Genomic DNA, 12,166 nt, shown 5'->3' with positions numbered 1-12,166 from the left:
TGATGGAGATAAACAGGAACCATATGCTCTTAACAATGACAACTTTAAGACATCATGTCTATTGTGCCAACCACTGTGACTAAAGGACATTTGGGAGCACCATGTTGTGACCTCAAGACAGAGCCAGACTGTCCCTAATGTTACCACTGAGAAGCAGAACAATTTATCAATTCATCAGTGCAGGAAGCACATCCCCAGTTTCTACCCAGATGTGGCCACCACTGGAATTGTACAATTCCCACAAGTGCAAGTGAAAGTAGGGTGGGGAAGGGCAGTGATGAAACGTAGTTTCCTCAGCACCATGTTTATGAGAGTGTGAGAGAGTGGAGCCAGACTCATGCATCTTCCCAGGTGAATGCACATTCTTAGGATAGTGTGTCCTTTATTTAAGGTGGAAATGAGGAGTTAGGAGATAAAACAAAAAAACAGAGGCATTCCTGTCTTAGGATATCAGAGTGATTTCCAGGAAACCTGTTTCTAGACCATTGTTTTCCAGATAGTTCTTAAAGGGGAGATGAAAGCTAATGAAATGAAAATGTCTTCTCCATCTCTCAACGCTTGATGCTGAATACCCACAGAACTTTTCTTCCTACATTGGCTGGTGACTGATGGATGATGCCACTGCCCAGCAGTGTTCTCCCTTGTATGATGACCACTAGTTGTAAACTGGGCCTTCCTTTTTTGTTTTCATTGAGATCACTTGTGGTCCTTTGCTCCTGACCCTCAGTTTCCATCTGTCAGATGGCTTCTGGCCCTGGGTCTGGTGGAGTTATTGCTGAAGTGCAGGGGGACTTGGGTGGGGCTGTTTGACTCAGCTGATATCAGAGGGGAGCATGTCCTCAGGGAATTGGGAGAGGCAGTGGTCAGAAATGGTATGTGTGTATACTACATGGATAGGATGCCTGTCATGAAGTGATTCCAACATTGTCAGAATGAATATGACTCTCCAGTAGCATAGACTCACCGATCAGTGAGATGATTATTTTGATAAAACTCAGTTTTCTGATAAGTCTCATCATAGGTGGATTAAATAGCGTAACCAAAGTAGGGGACAGATCATCACCATGGAGAGTCACTTAACCACCAGTGAGAAAGAGTTCCTGCTTATATTGCCCATGGGATACAAATATTTTCTTGTCGGAAACATTTTCTAAAGTTAACCATTCTGAATACCCACAAGTCACTTTTCTTCTGAAATGATGGCTTGTTTTTGCTCCCAGTGCTGTTATTCTGAATCTGACTGAAGTGTTGGGAGGATGCTCAGCTGATGCATCCCTGGTGTTGTAACTCATCTCAATGGGTTTGCCTCTTGGTGAGTGTGGAGCAGAAAAGCACAACCAAGGCAGAAGTAGATAAAGAAAGGCTCATTACTTGCACAAGCAATGGAGAACACCAGTGATCTCTCCCAAAGCTGTGTCTCCCCAAACAAGGGTTTGAAAGTCCTTTATAATGTGAGATCATAGTACAGTTCATGAATATTCAGTTAAGGAAAAGGCAGGACATCAGGTTTTGTTGCCTAACAGTCATGTTTCTTTAAGGTTCATGGGTAGATGCACACATGCTACTACATACATTGCATGATCTAGAAATGGCTGCTTTGTCCCTCCCAGAAGAGGAGAATTTAAAATGTTATTGAGATTATAACGGGGACAGTTCAGTTCAGTTCACTGAAGAGCAGTTTGAGGCGGCTAGAACTGGCTTCAGCCAGCTCGCTTGTGGGAACCTTCTGTGGTTAGGCTCTTCCTGTAACTTTCTGTCTGCAAAACACTCAACAGATAATGTCAGTTTTTATCAGACCTTCTGTACCCCTTGCTTTGCCTACTTCCCTGGTCACAGTATCTGCGCCTGTGTACCGATTTGGCAAAACTATGTCACACTCCAGTTGTCAACAAAGATCAAAGTGGAGAGGGACTAATTATTGCATATGGTGAGGTGACCTTCAGTTGTGTGTTTGTAAAGAAGGATCACAGTCTCATGAGTCCCCTCCCAGCGCTACCTTTTAATGTAAATATCCCTGCAGAACAGGAGTTCTGGCTGGCATTCTGCTCAGACACCTAAACTCAGGGGCTGTCACTCAGACACAAGGGGGCGTTTCTTGAGAACTGTCCAATCAGAGGCGGCGCCGGGGCAGCGGGGTGGGGCGAAGTTGTTGCTTCAGCCGCCTGGGGACCGCGTCTCTCCGCCACTGAGGGCTTCACATGGCTCTGCCGGTGTTCTCTCAAGCTGTGACCTGTACCGACCGCAGGAGTCGTAGGAAGGACACTGGGGGACCCAGGAAACCTAGAAATGGCGAGGGTTCGGGCGGAGTCAGGATTTGGGGGCGGAGTGTCTGGCCCAAGGTGGACTTCCTTTTTCCCTCCTGCCGTGCTCGGGGTCAGTGGTCGCCTGCGCTTAAGGGTCCTGGTGGCTCTGCCGCAGCCTCTGTGACGCTGTGACCTGCACTGAGCATAGGAATCATAGGAAGGACTCAGGGGACCCAGGAGCCCTAGAAATGGTGAGTGTGCGGCCCCGGCGTGAGGACACGGGAGCAGGGGCTGGTGGGAAGCGGCGGGGCTGGCCCGGCCTCCCGCGGTCCCCTCCGGGGTCTGCGGCCCCGAGTCCGCGGTGGCGCCGCTCGGCCCTCAGGCCCCTCCGGCCGCAGCGTGGGGGCGGGGCCGGCAGCCGGGCCCCGGGCGTCCTGCGGTCCCTGCGCGCGGCGACTTGGGCCGGAGCGTCTCTGGGTCGCTGTGCGCCCGCAGCCCCGCGTGTCCCAGACGGTGCGGGGCCCGCGGGAGGGTCCGCAGGACAGTCGGGCCTCGGTCTCCGGGGTCCGTGCGCGGAGGGGCTGCGGTCTGTGGGGTCCCCAGGGCCTCCTTTCTCCCCAGAGGACGGGCGTTTTTTCTGAATTTTCTATGTATTTGGAGAGCAGAGTCTCAAATCCATGACCCTGTCTGGGATGACCGAGTCTAGGTCTGCCTAGGGCTGGCGACAAATGCCTAAATTTCCAATGTCTCCCCGCATTCCTAAAGGCCAACTTTCTGCCTTGTATTCACAGCATTGTCATCAACTACCTGTTCTCCGTGTTGGATTTGAAACAGGTTCAATATTTCAGTTGTTTTATCATTTTCTCACGGTCGTTGAATGGCTGTTTTTTAAATATTTATTTTGTGTGTGTGCATATTTTCCGTGAGTGAAAAACAGCCTATAACCACCTGGAGCTACATTGTATGAAATCTTCCAGCGTCTCCCCCGGGATCTTTTTTTTTTTTTTTTAAGGAAGATTAGCCCTGAGCTAACTACTGCCAGTCCTCCTCTTTTTGCCGAGGAAGCCTGGCCCTGAGCTAACATCGTGCCCGTCTTCCTCTACTTTATACGTGGGACGCCTACCACAGCCTGGTATGCCAAGCGGTGCCATGTCCACACCTGGCATCCGAACCAGCGAACCTCAGGCCCCTGAGAAGTGGAACGTGCGAACTTAACCGCTGCACCACTGGGCCGGCCCCTCCCCCAGGATCTTTCTGGGCACAGACATCCTGTGGGAAGTCCTCTGGGTGCAACTTCCTCTTGGGAAAGTTTCTTGGATGATCTGTCCTGTCAGCACCGTCCCTGCCTGAGTTGGTCACCTTTAAATGACTTACTGAATTTATTTTGTCTCAATTTTTCAATGAATAGAAATTTATTTAACCAACATGACTTGAAACACAATATAAAATATTTCCAAAGAGGTGAATTTCAGAAAAAATAAAATATTCCCATTTTACATTGCATGTACTAAATTCGTCTTTCCCTTTTTTCTTCCCAGTGTGGGTAGTAATATTCTGAGGTCTGTTCTTTTATTTTGGGTGAGTTCAAATGGATTTCCAGGGCTTAGACTTGCAGACCTGAAGTGTTCAAGTAGGATTAATAGTTTATAAAACAATCTCTAGTCATGGAAATAATACTATATTAACATCTTTTTTTTTTTTTTCCAGAATGTGATACATTCTTCTGGGATTTCTTGTTGAGCCAACAAAGTGCCATACAATTTTCTTCCCTCATTTCCACATACAGACTGGTTTGAGTGATATAGCTGGATTGTTTAAACACTGGGTTTGTGTACTTAAAACATCTCTGGTGGTCCAAAAATCTCTAGTGGGGACAGAGGCCTGAGGGCAGTGAATCTAAGCTGAGGCCCCCTTGAGCCTGCAGAGGGAAGGCCTTGCAGGCCCGGTTGTCCTTCCTGGGGAGCCTCCCCCTGCAGGTGTCCTACTGCTCACACCCCCATGGAAGGAGCCTTTATCCTGAGAGGAGCTGCAGAGCCCTGAAAGCTGGGGGTGCACGTGCTCATGGGGTGGGGAGTGATGCCCTTTCTGAGGTTGTCACTGTGGATTCCTTGGGCCTGTTTCTAGACATAATTGGAGTTTTGCATCCACAGTGTAGGTGTGCTCAGAGAGTAATTTGTTTACACTGAGAAAGTCTGTGAGAGTCAGGAGCTCTGTGTCCTGGATTAGGGCCCATTAATCTGGGGTCCATTTGGGTCAGAACTTTAAACTGGATCCAGCTGAGTTTCCTCACTGTGAGAATGGAGCCTGAGAGATGGAGCATGTGCACTGTTCCCTGGGGAGAGGAGGGTGTGTGGGGCTCCCAGAGCTCCTTCCTGTGGCTGCTCAGGTGCCCTCCCCTCCTTCTCCAGGGACTGACCCCCTCCAGGGCTCTGTCTCCACCAGGAGAGTCAGGAACACGGGACCTTCTGACTATGGCTTTCCTTCTGTCCTGTGGGAAGCAGGCTGCTCATCTGAGCTGATTCCGTATTTGTGTTTCTTTCCTTTGGATTCCTTTATCGATGGGTTAGTGCAGCCCTTTGGCTCTAGTTTCCCTTAGCACTTTGGGCTGAAATTGAAAGTTGATTGAGAGATAGGATGTGATGAAATGAAGACAATTTTTTCATTTTAAGACCAGTTTTTCTATGTGCCTGTCTCTAGAGAACATAGAAATTAAAAATGCTAAAGCAATGGAATTTCTATTTCAATGTGCTCCTTTAAAGGCTCCTTTGATGTGAGGAAAGTTCTGAAAGCTTATATAAATATTTGAAAATCCAATAACCTCTTAAATAAGGGGTTAAACTCAAACCCCTATGGTATTACAATATGCTGCTTACTACTGAGCATATCCCAGTGTGAGATATAGGGGAAGGGTAAACTAGGATGCTGCATGTACTTTTAGTTAGAAAGAGATTTGAAAGTTTTATTTGGTATGGTTACACTTTTGTAACTATTTTTGTTTAAAGGAATTAAATCCTAGAATGGATTTCTATGTACAAGACTTAAAGAACAGGGGACGGCCCTGTGGCCGAGTGGTTAAGTTCGTGCGCTCCGCTTTGGCGGCCCAGGGTTTCGCCGGTTTGGATCCTGGGCGCAGACATGGCACCGCTTGTCAGGCCACGTTGAGGTGGCATCCCACATGCCACAACTGGAAGGACCCACAACTAAAAATATACAACTTTGTACCGGGGAGCTTTGGGGAGATAAAGCAGGGGGAAAAAAAAAAGTTAAAGAACATAAATTTCTCTGTTTATTTGAAATAAATCTGTAAGACAGAAAACTCAGATTTAAGAAGACTCACTTCCAACATAGCCATGTCCCCTCTAGCTCTCTTACTCAAGTCATCCTCAAATACAGAGTTTTGATCATTTTTTCATCTCTTGTTTGTGTTTCTTTATATAAGTCAATTGAGAATGCATATTTTTCTTACCCACTTTATCCTTGTAGTGAGCAGTCAGACTCCATATTTTTGGGTGACTTCTCACAGCTTAAGCCTCACCCACCCTCTTCCCTTGTGCCCCCACCTGGACAAGCTGAGGAGAAGCCTGGGTGCTCTCTCCTCTAGAGCAGGCAGGAGATTTCCCACCACCCCAGCCCCTGCCTGTGTGCAGAGCTCTTGCCCCGGCCCCACCCCCAGGCCCAGTGAAGCCCCAGACCAGGCTCCATTCCTTGCTTTCTGAGTCCTGTCAGAGCTGCTTGAGAGCCCGGCCCTGCCCTCCCCTCAGACCTGTGTTATGTGGGTCCTAAGCCTTTTCCTACCCTGTGTGTGTGTGTGTGTGTGTGCGCGCGTGCCCTCCCCTCAGACCTCTGTTATGTGGGTCCTAAGCCTTTTCCTACCCTGTGTGTGTGTGTGTGTGTGCGTGCCCTCCCCCAGACCTCTGTTATGTGGGTCCTAAGCCTTTTCCTACCCTGTGTGTGTGTGTGTGTGTGTGCACGTGCGTGCGTGCGTGCAAGCACCACACTCGTCTGAGTCTCAAGAAGGGAACCACGCCTCTGCAGGTGACCATAACAGTACCCTGAGCAGTGTGTTCAAACGACCTCCACCCGTGGGTCTGTCTTCTCTTGCTCTGACTTGCTGCCCTGCTCTGCTGCCTGGTGGCGGCATGCGCTGTGGGCTACTGCTTGCTGGGGAGCTCATGCTGTGAGCTGTGCTGCTGTGTTTATTGTTGACCCTACCAAGGCTAGGTTGACCTACCAAGTTCTAGGTTCAGACTAGAGTTGGTAGCTTCAAGAATTTACAGGCATTTGGAAGCAGGGCTATGGGATTGAGGCCTCCTGAAATGGGTCCTGGGTCAGTGTCTTTGCTGGGAGTTATGTGTGTTAGAGTGAATCTGCAAGAGAAAGTGTGTTGACCTGACATAGCCCAGGGAAGGGGGTGGTGGACAGGGACTATACCCTGTGCAAGAGGTGGGTCCATCAGATGGTCACTCCTGAGAGAGCTGTCATTTAAAAAACAGAGAAGAGGCAGGAAAAGCAGACAGCAGATGGCAGGCTGAGTCGATGCTCCTAATACCAGAGGGCTCCCCAGGCCCCTTCAGTACTTCTGCTGCTGCCGCTGCCTCTACTGCCACAAAGATCCTGACCTTCAGGGTCATAGGGGACACACCCATGGCACCCCTGTGGCACAAGGTATTAGTGGAAACCTGACTTAAGCCCAGGGTTTAAACCTTGTAATGCAACCAGTTGTCATGGGTGGGGGGTGGGAGGGTGTGCTCCTAGCCCTGATGGCACTGTTTTGTGGCTCTTGGGTGAAAAAAGTTATAAATACTAGGGTAGAGGGGCACTCCCTCCCTAAAGTATATCCCATGAAGAAGAAAAGAGTACAAGAAAGACCAGAGGGAAGGAAACAAAAGACAAAATACTGGAAAAAAGGTCTACAATTTGCCCCAATTGGAAATCCAAAATACATAGAAGAAGTTACATAACAAAACAGATGAAGGTACACTGCTTGACTTCTGGGCCTCTACAATGTAGGTTCTGAATTGCTTTTGCTTTCTGATGTAATGCACTCATTCAGAAAGCTTCAAGCAGTTAATACTAGGTGTCAAATTACAGTTATACCTAGGATCCCACTAAATTTAAGGAAGGTGCCCCTGATGATCTTAGGGGTGTTAATGAACATAATATAGAGGACAAAGAGGACAAGTGTTTCATCTTTAGCCATCAGAACTATGGTCTTGCCTAAATTCTCCATGGTCATAACACTCATTGTCCTAAAATATCCCATAGTGAGCTGGGAAGCTCTGAACCAATGATTCAGAATTAAAATTAAATGAAGTCTGCCAAATATAAATTGGCTTGACAAATTGGGACCCAGGGACCTTACCCCACAAATAAAGTAGTTAACATGGCTCAATGTAGATTATCCAGGGCTTGGGAGGATTGAGAACTGTATAGAAAACCTAGCTAGTAAAGGGTTGATTGTTCCCAGTGCTTCTTTTACAGCCCAGTTTGTCCTGTTGTTAAACCTGGAAAGAATGGACGACACCTCAGAGTGGTTTACCTCATCTTGAGGCTGTGGCTGCACCACACAGACCTCTGTCCCCAGTCCCCAAAGTGTGGAAATTACTGACCACAGCCAATCAGCAATTGATAAATATCCTGCTCTCACAGGTTTGGCTGAGTCTGTTCTGTCCAGTCCTGTGTCCACAGCCTCTCAGCTGCACTTGGCTTTCCCCTCTCAAGGGATGTGATGCCCCTTTGCTGGGTTATCCTCAGGGATCTTGCACAGTTCCTCCTGATTGCCTATGGACTTCTGGACCAGACAGCTGCCCCCACAGCTGCCTGCTATACCCACTTAGACATCGAATTCTGGCTGCTTATTGGGCTTTGTTAGAAACAGAGGCCTTTGCAGGAAAGGAGCCTGGTCTCCTGCATGCCCACATTCCTGTCACATCATGGAAAAGGGAGGCCTCCCAACAGTGGCTCAGCATGGCCATAAATGCCTCTTGGCTAAAATGGAAATGGTACCTTCTGGAATGGGCTAAACCTGACATGGCAGGTCTTTCTACATCACAGGAGGATGTACTTTCCGCATCCTCAGCCCCCGCCCCACAGACCTTTAGGAACTGGTGGGAGCTCCTCTACTGCCTAAGACTCTGGTAACCTAGGGTAGCCCCTGGGAAGAGCTGATGGAGTGACAGAGGGAGTCTGTTTACTACACAGACAGTAATGCTACCACTGTATGTGGTGGAGCCTGATGGCTAGTAATGTACCATCCTGCCAGTGGCATCACTCTTAGCAAAGATGGCAAGTGAGGGTTGGCTCACCTTGCTGAGCTGGTGGCAGTACAAATGGCTGTATCACTGATGCCCGTGACAAATCTCTTGTACACCTTTTTACTGACTCATGGGTGGTTGCTAACAAATTAATGGTTTGGTAGGGTCAATGGGAATGTGAAAATTATCATATTCAAGGCCATCCCATTTGGAGTGCCCCAATTTGGAGGGACATTCCCCAGGCACCAGTCACAGTAAAGGGTACTCACATACAGAACAAACAAATGCTACCACACCAGAGGCAGCTTTAACCACACGGTGAATGCCCCTTGCCTGAATCCCAGTCACCACTTGTTTGGGGCTCTCAGCCATTAACTCTTTACCGACAAATGTGGGCTCCACTCACTACCACAAAACTGCAGCTTCCCCCCATCCATCCTCAGCTCCCCTATTCTGGCCTTTCTTAGTCACCACTTCCTTACTCCTTATTCCCTGGCCAGATGGTCCCATTTCTCTCTGGGTCATGGGGGAGCAGCTGCCACACTGGCCTGAGCCCACAGCAGGGGTGTTTCCTTTATGGCAGCCCTTGCAAAATGCATTGTTTTGCATTGCAAATTGTGCACCCAAACCAAACACTGGAAACTGCCCCATCATGCTTTGGTTCCTTGAGAGGACTGCCCTTTACCCACTGGCAGGATGATTTCATCAGGCCACTTCCTCCATCTGCAGACTTGCCGCTATGTCTGGTTACTTTTAGCAGCCTACTGCTTGCTCCACCCACCAGGAACCCCTCTGGGGAGCAGGTAATCTCTTTTTTTCTAGTTATATCCTGCTGTCATTTGGCCTTGCTGACATCATTGACACAGATCAAGGATCTCATTTTACGGCCCATGTAACCCAACACTGGTCTCTCCAACAGGGCGTCCAATGGAACTTTCATCTCCCATACCGGCCGCAGGCCTCTGGCGTTATTGAATGCCACCATGGTCTTGTAAAATCCTGGCTCCTTAAGTTTCCAGGAGGTAAATGGACTCCTAAATGGGCTTCCTTGCTGCCAGGGGCACTTACCACTTTAAACTCTAGGCCATATGGCCATCATTGTCCTCACATCAGCTGGGCTCCCCCAGCCATGCTGCAGACGATTATCATGGGGGAATCTAATGCCTTCATCTTATGAGACAACATTATGTATATTTTCCAAACAATTTTGACTCCCCTTACACATTTAAGATGTTATTTCTCTCACTTTCCAATATTCATTGGCAACCTGCTTGGGAACAGCGAGGGTGTTGTCTATGACCCCTGGTCATATACAGTCCTGGCCCATTAGAAGAACTCAGACCCACTATGCTGCTGCTGGGCCACACCTCCCCACTTGATCTGCAAATACCAGCTGAAATTCCAATGTTTAGTGGCTTTAGTGGATGACTCATTTCTCCTAACTATCCCTCCCCACAGGAAGTGGAAATACTTATACCCAGACCCACTGAAGGAACCATGTGGATCTCTGAAATGGGGAAGAGGCACTCAGGTTGGTTGACACTAGCAACATTAGAAGATGACAGCATGGCAATGTAGTCACAACACTTGGCCATACCCCACTTTGGAGGGGCCACCAATTAGCTGTTGACCCACAGTTTCCCCATAAAAAGACTTCCCATGAGGCAGCCAGTGGGCAGAGGTAAAATTATAAAATGTGGCTGATCATTGCTGGCATTACTCTGTGCTTTTGTGCCATCTGGGTCATGGGCTTCTCCTCAACCCCCGAGAGGCAACACTGGAAAGGTACTGGAACCACACAGCCCTCACCCATAAATGCAACCCAAGATGAGGGGATGGTGTGTGTGGGAAGCCAGCCCTAGAGGGGTTGTGCCCCCAATGCCACCAGGTGTGGATGCTAGCCAGGTGATTCAAGCCCTCTATCTTAAATGGGATGAATGGCACAAATGCTTAAAGGCCACCAATGCTTAAAGGCCCAAACAGTCACTAACGTCCTGACCTTCAGACAGTAGCCCTTGCACTGCCCTAATTTCAACCCTAATTGGCTGACAGGCTTATGCAGTTCAACCAGGATATACATCTCTGGTAATGCAGGACTAAACATTAAATTATCAGGAGCATATAAATAAAAGTTCTTTGTAACCTTCCTCTGTAGCAGAGATGACACCAAGGAAGATGTGGCAGCTGATGACAGTGAGCACTCCCTGGGACTTGGTTGCTGAACTGAATGCTTGTTTAAATTCCCTGCTGACGACCCCATTGAGTGGCATGTTGCAGAACTAACTATATGTTTACCCCAAGGCCCTCCTGCTCACTACAATGCTTGCTGCTCGAGAGTGAGGTGCTTCTCTGCCTGCCAGGCTGCCCTCTGCACCTTTTAGCTTTGAAAGGCCAGGGTATGTGTCAAGTCTCACAACCTTACAGGGGCTCCGTTAAACACTTCACTCAGTTGCTCGCCTTCACCACACACTTCAGATTAGTCCACATTGTGAATCCTACTGGGAGGTGGTGAACTTAATTTCTGTCGGGAGAACATTTCCCTGAATTCAGATGCTGCTACCCCCACAGCATCCCCCTACACCCTCCAGGACCACAGCTGCACGGTCAGCTCCCTACACCACCCTGAGGGGACCCTTCCCAATGGTCAACACTCAGGGCTCCACAGTCCTCTTGGTCAAGCCTTCCAATAGTCTTAATATTTTTATACAATGAGCAGAAACTGGAGCTCATTTTGGGGGTCACTGTAATTGCTAGGCAAGTTACCAGGCTCAACAAAGGCTTTATCCTGAGTTAGTGGCTCACAGGGCTGACTTATTGACCGTTCCCAATTTGCCACACAAAGGGTGCCCCATGCATCCCTGTGGATTGCCCAGCTGTTCTCTATGGTTCTCAACTGCAGCCAGGCAGGCGACTTTACAGTTCACTATGTGGCACCTGGCAGAAGCCCGCCTGTGCCTTTTACAATCCCCCGTATCTGCCCAGGGCCAACACCACGTGGATGGACACGACCTACATCTCCTCCCAAGGAGCACAATCCCCACAGTCTTGGGCCTTGAGGCTCAGGCATCTGGGGGGAACCACTGTTTACTTCATCTTCCCCGATCAAGCCGTTGGTGTCCACTGTGGGTCCAGTGCCCTGTGGCCGTCACACACACGTGGTTCTCCATATGTGCACTTCTCCTCCCTTCTGCCTCCAATGCACTTTTCTCCTTGATGGCCCCTGAGGACTTGTGTCTGTTCATACCAATTTTCTTTAGTCTCCTAGGGACTGTCCTGACAAATCACTGGACAGGAACTTCAATCTTTTTTCCTTTCTGCCCCCTCACATCAAAAGCATTAAGTTTTCATCCCCATTATGTTGGGAGTAGGTCTGCTACCATCCCTCCCCTGGACTCGGCTAGGTGCACCTACTGGCCAGGCAACAGCACATTATTAAGGCAAAACCAACCTGTCAGCCACCTGGCTGGACGCACAGGGATATTACACCAAAGCCAGGCCTTAATGCAACAACAGGATTCTTTAGCACAGATGGTTTCCATAACCATTTAGCTCTAGATTACTTATTGGCCAAGAAAGGAGGGGATGTGCTGTAAAGGGCACCACCTGCTGCATGTATGTTAATAATTCTGGACAAATTTACAAAGGATGGCCCAACAGGTGCAAGGATTC

General features: G+C 48.8%; 1 long non-coding RNA gene across 1 annotated transcript; it reads left to right on the top strand.

Moving 5' to 3' along the window:
- The first annotated feature begins 2,129 nt into the window (after positions 1-2,129).
- Positions 2,130-5,655, top strand: LOC139084128 (uncharacterized). The gene is made up of 2 exons (XR_011541471.1): positions 2,130-2,494; positions 3,951-5,655. It is a non-coding gene; the product is annotated as an uncharacterized lncRNA (long non-coding RNA).
- The last annotated feature ends 6,511 nt before the right edge of the window (positions 5,656-12,166 follow it).

Source organism: Equus przewalskii, chromosome 6 (genome assembly GCF_037783145.1).
Source record: "Equus przewalskii isolate Varuska chromosome 6, EquPr2, whole genome shotgun sequence".
NCBI classification, from domain to species: domain Eukaryota; kingdom Metazoa; phylum Chordata; class Mammalia; order Perissodactyla; family Equidae; genus Equus; species Equus przewalskii.
The sequence above is the reverse complement of the archived record's forward strand: the minus strand, read 5'-3'. Positions and strand labels throughout refer to the sequence as shown.